Source organism: Equus caballus, chromosome 10, assembly GCF_041296265.1.
Source record: "Equus caballus isolate H_3958 breed thoroughbred chromosome 10, TB-T2T, whole genome shotgun sequence".
Lineage (NCBI taxonomy): Eukaryota > Metazoa > Chordata > Mammalia > Perissodactyla > Equidae > Equus > Equus caballus.
The window spans coordinates 55011547-55030986 of NC_091693.1; the positions used below are offsets into that span (position 1 = coordinate 55011547).

At 38.5% G+C, this 19440-nt stretch overlaps 1 protein-coding gene across 4 annotated transcripts in view; it reads left to right on the plus strand.

Annotated features, from left to right (window-relative positions):
- The first annotated feature begins 6626 nt into the window (after positions 1 to 6626).
- FUT9 (fucosyltransferase 9) overlaps positions 6627 to 19440 on the plus strand; it is a 210804-nt gene continuing 197990 nt past the window's right edge. For 2 of the 4 annotated variants that reach the window (XM_023650819.2, XM_023650822.2), the window contains exon 1: positions 6627 to 7504. The gene's annotated coding sequence lies outside the window, so the exon portion shown is untranslated. The remainder of the gene's footprint in view (positions 7505 to 19440) is intronic. The other 2 variants (XM_023650820.2, XM_070223563.1) reach the window with 2 other exon arrangements.

The following is a 19440-nucleotide window of genomic DNA, read 5'->3' on the forward strand; positions in this document are numbered from 1 at the left end:
GCAAAATTCTGGAAAAGGCAAAACTATGGAGATAGTGAAAAAAATCAGTGGTTGCCAAGGGTTAGTGGAGAGGGAGGGATGAATAGGTGGGGCACAGACAATTTTTAGGGCAGTGAAATGATTCTGTATGGTACTCTAATGGTGGACATATATCATTATACATTTGTCAAAACCCGTAAGATGTACAACACCAAGAGTGTACCCTAATGTAAACTATAGACTTTTAGTGATAATGATATGTTAATATAGGTTCATCAGTGGGAAAAAATGTGCCACTCTGGTGCAGAATGTAGTAGATTGTGTGTAGAGGGGGTTGAGGGTTATATGGGAAATCTCTGTACCTTCTGCTCAATTTTGCTGTCAAGCTGAAACTGTTCTAAAAAATAATGTCTATTTAAAAAAGAGGGAGAGTGTACTCATATATTACTATTATAATTCAAGGTTATTTTTAAATGGACAGTTTACAGTACACAGAATTTGCAAATTGATTTTAATACTTAGCAGGATTTTAATAATGATACAAAAAGAACAGACGACCTAAAAAATAGCAATGAAAACACTGAGGAGAAGGGACAAAAGATGAGAACACAACATTAATAAATCAACACAACAAGTTTATTATTCCAGAAAATGAAAAAAAGATTTATATAACTATCACAAGCATAGTCACTTTTTAATATCCTATGAAAGCTGATAAACACAGCAGATAACATTTATGAAGGGCTAACTATATTCCAGGCACTCATGCTAAAGATTTTGTATGCAATAACTCTTTAAATCATTGTAAAAATTCTTGTAAAGTGGGTACTGATATTTTATTTTCATCTTACAGATGAGAGAAGTGATAAAGTATGTTAATAGCTTTTCTAGTATAGAAACATCCTTATAATCTCAAAAAAATACACACTTGGTGATAATAGTGAGTTCTTATAATGTGCTGTTCGGGTTCATTTGTTAATATTTTAACTAGAATTTTCCATTGATTCTCCTAAGTGAGACTGGTCTGGAAAGAGTATATGATATTTAATCTTTAACGTGTTTCTTTTTTGTCTGTACATGTGGATTCTCATGAATTAAAAGCATTAAGACTCCTGCTAATAGTGAGTTTCGCACTATCTTCTTGTATATAATTTCTGATATAGCTACGTTGCTGCTATACTATTTGGTACATAGATATTCATAATTGTTTTGTATGCATAGGAAGGTGCTTGTAATTATAGTCATAAAATCCTCTTCTGCATCTCGGTTAACATGTTTTTGGTTTGTGTGACACCTTGTCTCTGATTAAGATTGCAATACTTGCTTACTTTTTGTTTGCATTTACCTGTATCTGTTTGTCTACCCTTTTATTTTTCAAACATTCTGAGTTTTCTTGTTGTAGATATAAAACATAAAATATTATTTGTTTTGTGATCCAATCTAAAAATCTCTGTTTTCACAGAAAATGAGATAATCTTATTTACATTTATTGATATGAAGGATATGTTTACTCTTGGTTCTGCCATACTGTTTTATGCTAAGTTTTGCTTTTTAACTTTGTAAAATTCCTTCACTCTGTGGTCTGTTTTCTGTTATTTATTTCTATATGTGTGCATTCTCAATATTTATGATTTTTATTTTGTTTTTTGTTATTTTTATAATTATTCCTTTATAAATTGAATGTATTTTTTCTTTCTGAGGAAGAGTCACCCTGAGCTAACATCTGTGCCAATCTTCCTCTATTTCTTGCTTGAGGAAGATTAGCCCTGAGCTAACATCTGTGCCAATTTTCCTCTATTTTGTGGGTGAGTCACTGCCACAGCATGGCTGATGAGTGGTGTAGGTCCACGAGAGACACCTGAACCCATGAACCCTGGGCTGTGGAAGTGGAGCACGTGAACTTAACCACTACACCTTGGGGCTTGCCCCTGTATTTCTCTATTTTTATACTATCTGTTAGTTTGCTAAAATAGGCAATGATAAAAATTAGTAGTTTTTGCTTTTCCCTGTCTTCCTCCTTTACTACATGATTTAGTCAATATTATCTTGATTATAGCTTACCTTTGTATTGTGAAATATGTTAGACTACTTATTTGTTTCTTTAAGTGAATCTTTATTGATTCCCAGTCATTAGATAACCAATGCCTTTATATTCCATGTTTTTTGCCCTTCTCATCCAAATTTTGTTTAGATATATCATTTTTTATATTGTCAGGGTCTGTGAGATTTATATTCTATTATTTTGCTCTAATTCTCATATTCTCAAATTTCAGATCCATAGTTAAATCCATTCAATGGTTACAATCACTCCTTGATCCAGTTATCTCTTCCAGTTATCTCTTAGAAAGCTAAATTTCATTCTCTATTCTAGTGATTTCCTGAAGAGAGATTCATGAGAATAATATTCCTTTAGTTCTTTCATATTCAAAACTGTTTGTTTACATTCTTTATACTTTACAGACTGTATGGCTAAATAGAAAAAACCTTAGCTCTCACTTTATTTTCTTTGGTACTTTTTGGGCTTTCCTCCACTGATATTGAATGACTCTAATCTGCTAAGAATGTCGTAGTGAAAAATTCTGAGGCCAATCTCAATATTTCCCTTTATAAGTTACTGATTGTTTTTGCCTGCATGCCCAAAACATTCTTTATTATATTTAAATTCTAGTTATCATACTAGGATACATCTAGGCGGTGATGATTCCGGGGCAATTTTCCCTAGTAATCATTGCATTCTTTAAAAGTGAAATTTCAACTCTTCTTTCATTTCAAGAATGTTTCTTTCTTTAACATTAATTACTATATTTAAATATTTATTCTTTTCCATTATTTTTCTTCTTCAGAGTCTCTAATTACGTATGTATTGGATTAAGCTCGTCTCTCTTATCCATCTTTCATAGCATCTCTAATCTTATCTCTTTATTTCCAGTTCATTTTGCTAGCCTTTCTCATTCTCTCTTTCCCTTACTGTGTTTACCTCAGTGTGTATTTTATCTTGTAATTCTTCCATATTCATTATTAATTTGTGATGGTTTTATTTTTAGTTCCACTTCTTTCCTGAGTTTTGCCAGCTTTGGGTCTTCAGCTCCTATCGTCTCTTCAACCCTTCCCAAGCTCTTGCATTTGTGCCTTGTAGTTTTCATTCACAGAAGCAATTCCTTCATTGTGCCCTTATGAAAATTCATGGCAGAATGTTAAGACAAATTTTTCAACTTCTCCATGGCAACAGTGTTATGGTATGTGTTTTCCAACAATTGGTACATTTTGGTGCAGCTCTGTAACTCTTTTCCTATATTATTTTTGTGTTGAACTGTGCCCATTCTTTTTTATTACTCATAATTAACTGAGATAAATTTTTCTTCTCTAAGTTCCTAGGAAAAGGAGAGGGGAAAATAGCCATCTAGGATTTACAAAGGGTCTGTCTTTTCTGCAGCTAAAGAGATAGACTGCTTTTGGCAAATATCACTCCGCTGTTTAATCTTTGTGTAGCCCTCCACTCCTTCCGACAGGACATAGCCAAGAGGGCTTTTGTCAGCCTTAGGGGTTCCCACACTAATTGCTTAAATAAGATGTATAGGTTTGGCAAGTCAAGATGAGCAATTCACCTTCAGGAAGCATACCTTTCTTGGGTTTAGTAAAATTAGCCACAACTGAGCTCTCTCTACACTTGCCATGCTTTTTCTTTTCCTCCTTTTGCAACTATAACACAGTTTCAGTTCCTGAATCCATTGTTGTGACCCAGGGAAAGAGCCTTTCTACCTGACAGCTCTCACATTTAGGAATTATATTTTCAGCAATGCTTTCTAAGATTAGACATCATTGGGCCCACTATCTGTTTTTCTTCTCCTTCCTCTTTTGAGCCTTCTGGCTGATCTCAGCAGTTTTGACATCTTGTACTCATATTTTGGAAACTGCAGATTATCTATCTCCTGATTTTGCCAAAAATAGAATTTGCAGGTTTTTTCTTCTTAAATTTTCCTTTTTGCTTTATATTCTTCAGAAGGGAGGAAATTGCTGATTTTTGCCATCATCTTCACTCCAGATTCTATCCATGTATTCAGCAGTACTAATCATATATATTATTTGGTACAGACATAATTTTTCAGAAGTTTCTACAAACTCAAAGACATTTTTACTCTCTGTTTCTCCCCACCAATAAGAGCAGATGCTTATTTTTAAAAGTTAAAGCTCATCAAAATTTTCACTGGCCTAAAAAGTATTCCATGGTTTCCTTTCACTACAACAAATTTTACTTTTTTCCCTAACTTCTTTCTCTTTTCTTCAACAATTCACATAAGAACTGGCTGCACAAGCAAACCCGAATAATCTATATTCCTTTACCCCTAATCTCATGAATGCCTATAATTTAATAAAGAAATATTTCTTCCTTGGGCTTGAAATTTATCATCATCATCACCATCACCACATCTTTCTTAACGATAAAGCACTTTTATTGGATCATTAGACTCTAAGCTTCACAGGGCAGTTACCAACTTTCTTCACTGTGGTGTCCCCAGAGCCTAACATGGTGCTTGCCCGCAAGGAGTGCTTCCTAAATATCTGGGTTCAATAAATAGATGCATCATATTTCTTTTGATAACCAATCTCTGGCACCTATGCAGTATTTGTTCTAAGATAGGGCTTTAGATCTTTCTGATTTCAGAAAATTTCCATGTGAGAATTTGTTTTCAACTAAGTAGATACAAAGAGTCAGTATTTAAAATAAAGCTTTTTATTCTTTAAATTTATTTGGCTTCCTATGTTGTAATGCCAGATACAGTGTGACACTAATGGAGACGTAGAAAGGGACAGAAATATAAAAGGGAGAGAACGGTGTGATGGAAGTGATGGAAAAGTTTTCACCCAGCCTGAGAATCTAAATTGAAATCCAAGTTCTCCAGCAGAAGAGCTGAAAGGCCATTTTATCTTTTATCATCCTATTCTTGGTTCTGGTGGGTCAAGTGGTTGAAGAGTAAAGAGTTAGAAACTTGTCTAGCTGTGCTCTAAATGTCATCCCTTCCTCTTGCTTGACTTTAATATATTTTAGTTCACACTTTTTCTTTACCTTTTTCAACCAGAAAATGATACTATACAGATATTGGCTATTACAGTTTCATAATCAAATATAGGAGGAAAATAGTAAAAATTCTCAAAAGAGAATTACCTTGGCAAAGGAGGGATGAGGAATATCCTAAACAGGATATCCTAAATATTCTAAAGAGAAAAATGGAGATTTAATTCTTGGTAACCACTCCCTGCCCAAATAGCCACTAGTATTTGAAAAATTTCCTGCTCACTCTGTAATAGAGACAGAGCTGAGAAGACTTAGAGAGTCAAATGAGCTGTAGGTCTTCACCAATCATCTTCTTTCTATGGTCTTCTTTGAAAGAATAAGCATATGGTGAATTTGCACGGTGCAATGCTGAACATCTGGAGACAGTAACACCTGCCTTTGAAAGCTGAAGTGTATTAGAAGAGTTTGATATCTGTTGTTCCCTTAATGAGGAGGTACGTATCTCATTCAGATTATCAGGTAGATGTGAAAGCAAATATTTTCATTAGCAGATATACTCTACAGAAAAACTCTAGTAAGTTGAGAATAGCTAGACCATCTAGTAATACGTTATCACCATTTTTTTTCTGATGTGCATGTATATGGGAAGAATTAGAGGCTTTCCATTAAATTTGGGTATGCTTTATTCACGAAAATGTTTCTCCATGCTACACTTAAAATTGAGAGTGCACCCATTTTAATATGAGTACATTGGTTATATAAGACACACAAGAAAAATAAAGTGCCTAATTTATTTATTCTAAAGGGTAAGGTCCTTTTGATTTTTAAGAATGACTCTTAAGTAACTGAAAGACTACTAAAATTTAAAAAACACACAAACAAAATCAGAAACTTTCCCTCCACGGTGCCCATAGGGAATAATTTGATCGCTTTGCATGGTATTTTGAGGAGAGTTTTACTAGACTTTTTTTCTAGTTCTATCTTTTAAACACGTAATCTACTTGCTCTCTGCCTACCCTCAACTACCACATGAAGATTATGCAACAAAATTCTGGTTCATGGAAATCAGTTAATAATGTCCCAATTGTTTTTATATTTACCGAATGTATAGATTCACCTCCTCGAGCTTGCGAGTGTCCAGGAGCTAAATACAGTATCTATTTTCATGTGTCTTCGTAGCTTGCCAATAAACAGAACTGATTCATAGTCTAAATAAAGCCACAACAGGAAAGCGAGGCCAACCCTAGGAGAATTTGGGTAAAAACAAAAAGATCTGCAATAAAAAGACTGAGAAATATTTCGTTTAAATGGGCTAAGTCGTGTCCTGTTTTTAGGGTTTTCAGAAAAGGGAGGAGGAGAACTGAGAGGGGAAAAGACTGCCCCTGTGCTCTTCATACTTACAGCCTTCCTAGATCACTGAGAACATGGTCCCAGGCAATCGGGTCATAGAATTTTAATTTTTACTTTGTTAGCTGGTCAACCCAGGTGGCGAACAAACGATATGCCTGCACAAGCGACAGCTCCTAGGGGTTGGCGATGGTTGCCTGCATTGAGTTCCCAGCCAGTACCTTCTGGCCAGACACCCTGTGCCAAAGAGCGCCCAGGGAAGCAGACGGCAATAGGCGGACTACACAGATGTCATGCATGCACATGCATGATCATAATCTGAACAGAAAGGAAGAGAGGGAGGGAGACGGCCCGCAGATCCCTGCCGGGGAGCCCCCGCAATGGAACGAGCGGCAGTGTGTGCGCGCACAGGTGCCTCAGGCCGGTGGCGCGGGGAGCTGTCGCGGCCTTCTCCTGGCCTCAGCACTTGCATCAGCGTGCTGAAGCCGCTGCTGCTGCCGAGCCTGGTAACCCCTAGCCTGAGCCACGGGAGAAAGAGCCAAAGGAAAGGGCGCGAAGGGGAAAGGAGGAGAGAAGAGGTGGGGGGCGGGAAAGAGACCCATCTCATCTTGGATTTCTCCTCCCCGAGCTCGTCTGGTGGGAACCTTTGCTGGGCTCGTGTGCGCCTCCCTCCTTCCATCCCTCTCTCCACCCCACTCTGGGTGATCATTTCCCCTTCTCCCCTCGCTCTCCCCTACCTCCCTTCTCTTCCCTCCCTCCCCTCCGCTTGCCTCCTCCCCTCCCCCTCGCCTCCCTCCCTCCCAGCAGCAGCAGCAGTAGCCGCTTTAGCGGAGCCGGAGATGTGCAGAGAGCGCGCGCGGCGCAGCAGCTCTGGATCCACAGCCTTCCTAGCTCGCAGTTCCCTGCGCCCCCGCTGCCGCTGTCGCCGCCTCGGTGCCCCCAGGTTCCAGTCCCTCTCCTAGGACAGCGCCGCCACCGCCGCCCGGCCCTGCCTGCCGCCTGCGCCGCGCAGCCCTCGCGCGCTCCCGGATGGCGCTTTCCTCCCAGAACCAGTGAGTAGACAGGAGAGCGCTGGGTGTCCGGCGCCGAGGCTTGGCTTGGAGGGAACATCTTTTGCTTAAAGGAGGTACTCCAAACCACCTGCTGCTATTCCTCAACCTCCAGGTAGGGGGTCTCGGGAGGGCACTGTTTAGTTGTCCCCAAGGGGCTGTTTGATTTCAACTCCACCTGCTAGCAACCTGAACCCCTGTCCCTCCCGGGTACTGCTGCCGGCAGCCCGCGGTCCCGCCTCACCTTCCAGGTCCCAAGCTCCCAGTGGCAGTGTATGGCCTCGACCCTCCAGGCCCCCCCAAATAGGGTCTTCTCTGCCCTTACCGTCCCTGCGTTCCTCCTTTCTGACTTCCCGCTTCTGCCAGACGGCAGACTCCCCCATCTGCCACCTTTCACCCGTTCTGGCGCTGACAAAGCCTTCTGCACAAAGTCCGCCCCTGACCCACCTTCCCTCCTTTTTCGAAGCCTTGCTCGGAAGCCCCACTGTCCCGCCGTATTCCTTGTCAGAGCAAATGGATCTCCCAGTGAATTCTGACCTCATTCCCCCGACAAGGTGGTGCCGCTCCAGCTTTTCTGACAGTCACCTCAGGAAATTGACATAGACACGAGGTGATCTTGGCTTTTGTACAGTTACTCTGTGTGTTTCTGAGCACCTGGAGTGTTTAGGGTATGAGCAAGCATGAAAAAAGAAAGACAAAAAACGAACCTTGTGCTACTAAACTTTTTGTTATTGTTGTCTTAAAGAGCACAACTATTTACATTGCTCAGATTCCCTCCATTCATTCAGAAACGTCTTAGCTGAGTTCAGGGAACGCTTCTATTTCACCTGTTCCCCTGAAATCAGTCTTAGTTCCAGGTTGAGAACCGCGCACCTGACTGGGTGATGAATCTCCTTCAGCAACAACACTATCAAAAGCTCAGCAACTTTTGAGGATAAGAAGCTTTTTCTTTGAAGGAGTAGAAAGTAGCACCAATCTCACCCTTTAAAATCTTCTTTGAATTTCCAATAAGCCAAAGCCCTTGTAGTGGCTAAGGGGAATGTGGGAGGATCAGAAAACGTGGTACCAAAGGCTCCCGCACTCTCTGGGTGCAGCATGTTAGCATCCAGCCAGTCTTTCTGTAGAAGTTTTCCTAGGGTGAGAGCCCTTTCTTCTGAAACCATGTTAAACGTTTTAGTATTTCTAGTTGGTTTGAGAGAAAAAAAGAGGTTGTGTTCAATGAATGAATTATGAGCAAGGGAGATGAAGGAATGAATGAGCACAGAGGGAGACAGTTGGAATACTAAAATTTGTACTTCCTACTCCCCATATTATGAAATCTTAAAAACAAAACTACCTTCACACAATTTATGATTTGATTCTTTAAAGAAATGAAGAAAACATGTTAATTTCAGCATATTTTACTCTATAGAACCCTTGGTCATAAAGCATGTGTTCTAAGCAATGCAGATATGAGTATTCATATTCAGAAATAAATGTTAGAAACTTTAGAAGGTGCTCCATTTGAGTATGTAGTTTTTGAATACAAATTTCCTGGTAATACTGTTATTATTATTTTAAATAATTTTGAGGGAATAAGAATTAAATTGGTGTTCTTGCTCTCACAGTTGATGGAGAGAATGTTTCCTTGCCTTAAACAAGCGAGTCTCTGCCTACACAAGAAATAGAGAAAGTTGAACAATCATCTAGAGAATTTGTTTGGTGAAGATCGCCTTAAACTCTTATCTCCCCGAATGTCAAGAATTTTTTTAAATTTTGTTTTAACTCAAACTGTATCCTGTCCTTCATTTTTCTTTTCTTGTGTAGACATAGGCAGAAATGTAGCGAGCAAGTCATTGACAAGGGGTGATTTTAAGTAAACGTGGAGAGCTGCATCTAAAGTCCAGAGGGACTATGAGGATTGTCTACTGTTGGTTTTCTAAATTTGGAAGTTTTAGTGGGTTAAACTAAGAAGAACATTGAAAACTAAGTATTTAAACTTAACAAGTACTGCAGATATTCACATGTGATCATATCAGGTGGATAGATAATAGGTAAGTTATGAGCCGAATCAAAAGATCACAATTTTTTTTTCTTTAAATGCTTTTACCCTTTGGATAACAGTGGAGTGCTTACTGTATGCAAGATATCCAACAATGATGAATCTGTATTGAAAAAGATACATCCCGGTTGAACAAAAGGAAAGCAGGGAGCAATGCTGACTTTGATCAATTATTACCTATCATTGTGTTAAGTTCAAAGAAGTATATGCTAATGTAATTCTAATTAACGTCAAATTCTAAACATTGTCAGAAATGTCTCAGTAAACCTTTTGAGAGAATGTGTGATTGTAGTATGTGCAATATTAAAATGGCCTCAGAATAGTCTATGAGATACAAATAATTAGTCTGCCATACGTAATGGCAGAAATTTCTGTTAAGAACTCTTGGTGAGCTTGAACTCAAGAGAATCTGCCTAAATTTAATGTTATCGTCATTATTACAGCTGTGCAATAATAGTTCAATATAACACATAGGGAGACAAGGTGTACCAAAATTTGAATGGGATATCTTTGAATATCATTAAGATATATCTAATAATGCTCATACTTAGATGCCACCTAGGGGATGGGATGGGTCTAAATTAAGTGTTTACAATGGTAAAGAGAAATTTAAAACTGGTAAAGAGAAATTAAAACTTGTGGAAATGATATAGATTGTCTCACCAACGAATTGCTATTAGTTGAATGTTTCATGTGAAACCATTTTTTGGCTTGTGTGTGGTGAAGAGAAAGCAGACAAGAAAGGAGAGAGAGAGAGAAAGGATAAAAACCTACGGACACTTGCTTCAATTCTTTACTCAAACAAAGGCAACTAAATACAAGTCCTATGATTTCGATATTTGGAATAACAGCTGTTTTCCAATTTAGATTTAAGAAATGTCTCCTTAATTACAGCAATAAAAATATAAATTTCTTTTATGAAGTGGTTCGTTTATTTTATTCAGTAAAATCCTGATATTATAGGCAAACTATCTTATGTAAACTAATTGACCTAAATAAAATTCAAGCCAAATTTAAAAACCAAAGCTTGAAAGAAGGAAAATGTACATACTCTCACACACCTAAAATTACATTATTAGATAAAGAGTCAAGTGATTTAGTGTCTTATGAAAGCAGGAAGATTCAGTCAAAGGATAACTGCATAAAATATTTTCATACATCAGCATATATTTATCAGGTTTTCCTGTTTACATTTGTGGATGTATTAATCAATTTTTTTGGATATTTGCACTTTTATTTACAAATTTACAAGAGCCTGTATCTTATACAATGCTGCAAATTTAATGAACTCAAAATAATCCCCAAATTGTATTTGTAAATATCATATTATTGTATAAATGTTTACAAATGGCTTTGTTTTCTATCTTTACTCCATAATGGGAGGCATACTTAAGAAAAAGCCTTCTCAAAGAATAAGCAAAATGACTATTTCAAAACTAGCATGATGACTCAAGTTTTACAACCATGCTATCAAAGTGATACTCTCCTAAGATCAACTCTAAAGTACAATTAAAATTCCTACAGAAAAGAAACATTCAGATGCTGCGATTTTACATGTGGCTGACTATGTGAAATTTGCTTTTATTCATTTAGCTGCAAATGCAATGCTTGGCATTTTTTGTTTTTTGTTTTTTTTGGAGTAAGATTAGCCCTCAGCTAACTACTGCCAGTCCTCCTCTTTTTGCTGAGGAAGCCTGGCTCTGAGCTAACATCCGTGCCCATCTTCCTCTAGTTTATACGTGGGACGCCTACCACAGCATGGCTGCCAAGCAGTGCCATGTCCGCATCCGGGATCCGAACCAGCGAACCCTGGGCCGCCGAGAAGCGGAACGTGCGAACTTAACCGCTGCGCCACCGGGCCGGCCCCGCAATGCTTGGCATTTTTAATAGAAGGAGTGACAGAATTTAGATATCGATTAGAGGGGGTAGAGGGCATTCCACTCCCATCATTTTACTAATAACTTACCAAAGGTTCTTAAGTACTTAATAGAAATAGAATTAGAATCCAGATCTCCTGACTCCATGCTGTACATCTTTCTATAAAATAAAAATGTTTTCCCCATTATTTTATTTTGAGAAGGTAATAAAGGAGAAATCAGTTTCAGTGTTAAAGAAAATTGAAAATGAAATGAAATAAAAGTCTGTGCTTCCTCAGGGACAGCCTAGCCCCGTAACCATCATAGTTGAAAGTAAAGGTTTTTTTTGCTCACTCTTCCCCACTTTCAGCTTAAAGCTTGGAAAATACTTTAAATGTTTAAATTTTTGAGCACCAGTTTTAAATTGATGTCATTGGCACACCTAAAAATATTTTAATATTTTTGCTTAATTTTCATTATAAATTCTTCACTAATATGGCATAAGTTTCTTTCATGGTAATCACATCCCATGAACACTTCCATTTTGACTCTTAATAGACAGTTCATTGACAAATATTACTCAAAACAGATTTTGGTTTCAGTAAGCAAAGCGGTGGCAATGAACTTATAGTTTGTTACAGCTTCATCTCTATGCATAGTCAATCTTTTTGTCACCACAGAGAAAGTTTCTGCATCCATGTATTTTTGGTTTTGTTGTCACCGTAGTCTGGGAATAACTCAGGTGATCAGAGAAGATAAATTTGTTTCACAAAGTTGCAAGTCCACAGTTGAAAATACTGGCACTTTTAGCTTTCTCTTCACCAATGGCCAGAGAGATCAGTGAAAGTGAATGATTAAATCAATAGGGAAGCGACATTATTACTGAGTAAAAAGTAAACTTTGAAATGTATTCTTGGTGATGGCGGCTCATCAGTGTCATCTAGGAAGAGTAGCACGGTAACATTGATTGATATCTCAGCTACGTTATCGGAAAGAACACTGTGTTGTCTAAGTGTGCCTGGGTTGATGAAAGTTAGGGGAATCTGTTATCCAGACTGCTAGGTGGCTGGACTAAAAGCTGAGGAGGAAGTCTTGTCTTAGAAAGTGGCCTTCTTTAAACCAATTAACATACAGATTTGACTGAAAAGAGAGCTACATTTCTCAGGCTCCAGCGACCTAATTTCTTTGGAGTGTTATTCAGCCTCCACTTACTGAGGGCCTACCACATGGCAAGAACTGAAGCAGTGATTACAGACCCAAGAATGAATATGACATAGGTTCTGACCTCAAGCAGCTTACAGTATAGCTGGAGGGACGGTTAAGAATAAGCAGCAACGGGACACCAGCTGGCCATAGCCTAGGGAAGCCGCCACATTACTGAACAAGGATGTCCAGAGAAAAATCGAAAAGGCTACAACTTAGTATGCCTTGCCAAAATGGATGGAGCTACGCCATGGCAAAGTCTCTTGCAAAAATAATCTATGTCCTTAAAAAAGCATATGTTTCCATTGCTTCACATGTTAATTCTAACTCTGACACAGATTTTTTTTTTTTTTTGAGAATACAGGAACCTATTAGTATTAACTGATATAGATAGTCCTATACTAATGAATCCAATGGTTAATTCAATCTCGGTAGGTCATAGGGTAATTCTCTAAAGGAAATGTAACTAATTATACACTTTTTTTTTTAAATCCATATACGTTTTTTTTTTAAGATTTTATATTTTTTCTTTTTCTCCCCAAAGCCCCCCGGTACATAGTTGTGTATTCTTCCTTGTGGGTCCTTCTAGTTGTGGCATGTGGGACGCCGCCTCAGCGTGGTTTGATGAGCAGTGCCATGTCCCCGCTCAGGATTCGAACCAATGAAACACTGGGCCGCCTGCAGTGGAGCGCGCAAACTTAACCACACGGCCACGGGGCCAGCCCCACTAATTATACACTTTTAACATAAACTTGAAATATCAAGTTTGTCTTTTAAGAAACCTAAATCTTCAAGGATCATTCAAAGGAAAGTGTCCAGAAGAGGGAGGAAATGGAAGTAGTAACAGTATATGTAATATCTATTCAACAATAAAAATTTTACAAAACATTTAAATTTAAACAGATAATTTAAAAGCTCTGTATCCTATTCATTCTGATTGTGAACATTTATTGAGTAAGTATGACTGTATGATACATAGGGATGTAGGGCTGTTAATAATAATGATGGCTTCACCGTCTTGACCTAGAGGAGACCACAGAGCTATTTCGATAACCAATTCCTTCTGACTTTCAAGACCCATGAAGGGTCTGAGATTTCACCCTCTAAGTTAAGCACGAATTATTAATTCTAGTCCTTGTTTTAGAAGGGCTGCATGAGGGCAGTCAATCTAACCTGTCCTATTTGTGCACATCAACAATCTAGTGACGTTTGTCTGCCCCACTGAATGGCTAAGCAATACTTACAGAAATGGGAGTGGGAATGACGTCCAGAGGTGTTGACAGGTATTTCCCATGGGAAACTCAGAAGCTGCGGCCATCCCCTACTATTTCTAAGACATTTCCTGCTGAGATTAAGAGGAATATAGATAAAATCATGGTTAGAGCTGTCTGGCAGGGAATGGCAGATTCAGCAGAGAATTAAATTTAGGACGCTTGCAACAGTTTGGGAGAGCCATTTTCTTCATGTAAAACTGAGAGGCCCCTGAAGCCAGGCAGGCTGAGAGCTCAAATATGCCATTTCCATTTGATAAGTGAGGTCTATATGACCCTTTCTTGCGTTGTTAGTCATTGAGTCTAATTGATAATGTTAGCTTGCCTTTCCCACTGTGAATCCTAGCTAAAACCCCGTTAGCTGAATCTAAGTGACCAGAACCAGGTAAGAGAGTAACTCGGGCATCTATATCCAACACACCCCCTTGATTATTTCTCCCCACTGAAATTCCCCAGCTTATTCAGCTTGGTGCATATGTCCTTTGTTCTCTGTTGGGCATAGGTAAACCTTGGCCTCTAATCCCATTTCTCCTTAAATCATAGGTCAAGGTAGGGGTGCAGAGAGGAATCAGGGAGCAGGGAAGACGTGAGGCATCATATGTACTTTCAGTTTCAAGTGATGTGGTGATGGTTAATGGCATAACCAAATGGACTTCGAATATGTTTGGCCCATCCAATACTCTAAATGGGAGAGCAAAGCCCTCACGGCTGACACCATCTATTTCAGCCTTGGGAATTCCTGAACTCAGAAACCATAGCCACGTTGTTCTTTTGCTAGGATGGTGGTGTTTGCAACCTCTGGCTGACTCAGTCCTTACTCACACAGTGGTGAACTTCTTTAAGGAATCCACCTTAATTTGGACCCTAGTTGCACTATTGTCTAGATAACATCTCTTAAGTTCTTGATGGTTTCAACATGAGGGCTGAGAGAGTTTTCCTGCACAGTAGTGGTGACGTCAAGAATTTATCTAGATTTCTTTGGGTTTCTTTCTCATTCTCCAGTAAGTCAACTTCATCAGAATTCTAAATTCAATCCAGGGGAGTAAGAGTTCAGATACTAGTAAAGACCTCATCTTTAGTTTCCCACAGGAGTTCTTCTACCTCAGGAAAATCTCCCCGAGAAAGCTAATATAGCAGCCAGAACCCTCTGTAAAAATCTCTGAGATTCTACTATCACTTCCAAATGGATCTAAGTTTGGCATGATGGAATGAAGGAGAGGTTTAGCCATAAGACAATCTACCACTTGCCCTTATTCCTTAACAAGCAATATACTCCTTCTTTCCCATATGAAGCAGTCAAAGTTCCAGTGATTCACCTGGTGTCTGGCCATGGTGTTCCCCCTCACACACTCAATGTATGTGAGCCTATCTCTATTGTCTGAAATGAGAAGCAACCTCCTGCCTACCCAGTACAGATCTTAGTGGTAACTAGTGCTGCAGATCAGAGGCTAGCCACCAGATTGGCAAGGAAGTCCTCACCCCGAGTAGAATTAGCAACAGAACAACATTTTGGTATCGATATTTTACCTACTTCCTGTTACATTTTGGTATGGGTATTTTACCTATTTCCTGTTACTTAGCCTGCAATGACCTCCTCAATTCCTTTTCAGTAACAAGCAAAGAAGTGGAGGCCCATTTATTGGCCAGTTGACTATCTAATCTGCTGCTGATTCTCAGACTTCTCTCAAATCCCGTTAATGGACCTGTGAGACCCTCATCCTTTCTTTTCCATAAAGAAAGCTGTATCTCTGTCAGCATCCCATCCTCATCACCAACATTATCAAAAATTTCTGAAGGGTATGAGATGCTACTCTGCTTTTAGGCTGACATGAATGCCTGCCACAGATTCTTGGATGCTGGTACTTCTACCCATCAGACTTCTGGGTCAGGGAAGGACAATTTATCATTCACAGCAATAGCAGTAGCAAAAGTGATAGCATTTTTACACTGGTTCCCTGAGCCCCAATTTCCACAAGGCAGCACAGAACAGATCAGATGATACCTAAACATTTCAAGAAAAGACGCTGAAGTTAAAGAATTCAAATCTTTTATAAAGGATAGTAAATATACCTCCCTTTGCTCTGGAAGGAGATGCTATTTCCATTTTCCAAGGCTGTTTACTTTACAAACATCTTTTAAAAAGTCTTTCAGAACAGAAGCAGCCAGTGCTTCTTTCATAAGATATACAGAAATGTGAGAGACCCATGGGAAATTGTCTCCCAACAATGACAAAAGACTTCAATAAATGCTTGTTTTGGTGGGCTTTTTAGGTATGATATGATATATGATCATCCTTGCTACTTCCTAATGATGGAGTACTTTAAACATGTGAGACCTGAGATTAATGAATCTCTCGCAAAGACAGAAACCAAGAAGGAAACTTTTAAAGCAAATATGTTGTATTTGAAGTGCAACATTAGGCTCGTAATTAGTTACTGCTGATTATATATGTTACAGTGTAAGACAGATTAAGGAATTGAGAATTTCTAAGTCAGGACGTTGAAAATTTGAGCCTGAACCATGTCTATTTTGTGTAATTATAGTAGATTGTAAATAAAAATCATTAAACAGGGGGCTAGCCCGGTGGTGTAGTAGTTGGGTTCGGGCACTCAGCTTTGGCAGCCCGGAGTTCGCCAGTTTGGATCCTGGGCACAGATCTACACACCACTTGTCAAGCCATGCTGTGGTGGCATCCCACATGGAAGAACAGGAAGGACTTACAATTAGGATATACAACTATGTACTGGGGCTTTGAGTAGAAAAAGAAAAAAGGCAAAAATTGGCAACAGAAGTTAGCTCAGGGCTGATCCTCCTCACCAAAAATCATTAAACAAAAATGTGGTATATGCAAGTTTCCCCATGGCATTAATGTTTTTCCATACTTTACAGTTTGAAGGGTGACTAAACTTTTCCAAATAACTTGGAGAGTGTTTCTTCAAGACTGAACATATCTGTCATCTTCTCTAATAGGCATCTCTGATACTCCAGGCTGGGGCACATGCCCTTTCTCCGTATTAGCATAATATGCACACTTCTCTGTACCATATTATGAACTTATAACACCACATTGGCCTGATAGATTTATATATTTTTCCCCTACTGGATTACTTTGAGACTGGTTGCTTATTAATCTCCATACTCCTAGTGCCTAGCTCCCCAGCTAACCCCTGGTGAGCATTCAATAAATACTCGTAGAGATGAACTGAAGGTAATAATGTTTATTAACATTGATCTTACCATCAGATATTTTAGGAAAGCATGTCCCACGAGGAATAACTGAGTGGAAGACGTATAGAATATTTGATCCGGAATAACTTTTAAGAGTTCTTAATGACCATTGCTTTGGTTATAGCCATGAAAATATCCAAATTCTGATGTTCCTTCCTAGTTTGCGACATTGTGAAGAATTTAAAATTATATCATATTTATAGTGAAACCTCAAGATTTTATATAGCTTATATACTTTTAGAAATCGAGGGGAGGGTCACAAAATTAAACTCAAGGCTTTGTTTAATTATCAGAAGTTGGGGAGTCACTGATTTATATTATCCTGGATGGGTTTCTCTTCTAACCTGGAGTTAGAAATTCCAAAGTCTCTGACTTTTTTCCTTTATCAAAGAGGTGGACTGAAGATGAGCACACTTCCTTTTCACCTTTTGCTCTGGTGCACAGATGTTCTTCCTCATTTCTTTGTTATCGTGTTTTTTTCTCTGGTGTTCAAATGTCTGCTGCATGCATGCCTGCCTTTGCAGTTTGCTGTTATAATCAATGCTGCCCACCCTGAGTCTGGTGCACCTCTCCTCTTTCTCTTTTCTCTAATTTTCCAACTTCTTCTGCCTCCTATTGCTTACTAATGTTCTAAAAACAACAAAAACATAAACAAAACATGTCCCTTTCTCTAAGGGACAGCCCCCTTTCCTTCTATGAAGTGAACCTGAAAGATCAGCTGAAATGATGGGCTCTCTGGCTCTCGTTCTGAGTTTACTGGTTATTCACGGGCTGGCTGCATCTTCACTTTAATTCAAGGGCTGTGTTTTTCTGGTTTTGTTGCAGAGCCAAATCTGAGAATTCTAAATTCTTGAACTTGGACTAACCGAATTTTTATTGTTTCCCTTATAATAGACAGGTCTTTAGTAACCGTTTGTCTCTACATTGCCTTGTTACTTTAATAGCGACATTAGCAAATGAATACTTGAGAACTGATAAAATTTATGTGTTATTTAGGAGAATAAAAAGGTTGGAGTGAATCAGATACGTGACAGATAAGGTTTTGTGGGAAACATGGAAGGTCAGGAAATGACTTTGGCTTGTTTGGACTATGACAGTGGTAAGCTTGCACAAACCGAGAAAGAGATGAAAATATTGGACTATAAACATAAAAATAATATAGAGAGAAGAGAGTACAGAGCTGCAAGTTATAAATTGATAAATACAAATATTTACTATGTTATAAGGCTCCATGGACACACTACAGTATATAGAAGAAAAGCATAGATCTGTAACCAGACACAGCTGGGTTCATATTCCCATCTGACTATTTACTAGCTGAGAGACAAAAGTCAAATTTATTAGCATCTCTAAGACTCTTTTCCCATTATGTAGAAATTTTGCATGATTATTATGAATGTAAAATTATATACTATGTAGACATCCCTAAAATATTGACTACTACTATAAATTCTCATTCAATAAATGTTACATTTTCCCCACACTTAATAATTTGAAAAGACGTAATCATTTCCATTTGTAACAAATGAAATGAGTGTATTTTCCAATTAGATAGTTAATAAGTGACATTCACTCTTCCAGGCCATGGGAGAATTTTGGACTTTTCAGAATATTAAATAGTAATTCAGGAAGTAGCATATAATAAGCACTGAGGAGCTAATTACAATCATACTTTCCATGAAAAAATTAAGTAGACATTTGGAAAATAAATCCTGTACTTTAATTAAGTGTGGTATAAAACTTTTCCCCAAAAGTTAAAACTCATGAACTGAAGGATTCCTGTTCTACCTAGGATGAACAGAGCTGGAAAGAGTATAAATTCCACCCTAAAAATAAGAAAAAGTCAGATAAACTACAGAATTATAACTTTTCTTGAACCCACCAGAAAGCTAAGTTCACATGGCAAACAAATATCCAGAATTTCCAATCCATGGGCAGGTCCCTCCATGGAGAGGTGGGTCATGGAGATGGTTCATATGTGGCAGAGAACAAAAGAACACTTGGCCACCATATAAATGGCTAAAAATAAGTCAACTAAAATTGCAACAAATTGCTAAAGACTAGAAAGGTAATATAGCACCTCCGGTAACCCCTGACACAGGTAAGTTTGAACTCATTCACTGGTGCGTTTATGTGGACCTCCAACAGATGCTTATGAAAAATATTGCAGAAGGGTGGGAGACCAGAGGGAGCTTCTCTCAGTAATGTAGGTGTAGAGTAGAGGATTGGCCACCACTGTAGGTAAAGCACAAAATTCAACCACCTCCAAGCTCCCAACCACCATGTTAAGCACAAGGCAATTATAGAGGAATTTCAAGTCTTTAGTGCACTGAAGATCAACTCTTAACTAGATTAACTCAGTGCCCCAAACTAATGTCCTTAGCGTAGAAGAAGCATGCCCTATTCCCAGGCATAAATAATTTTCATGAGTGGTCAATTGTTTTACACTTGA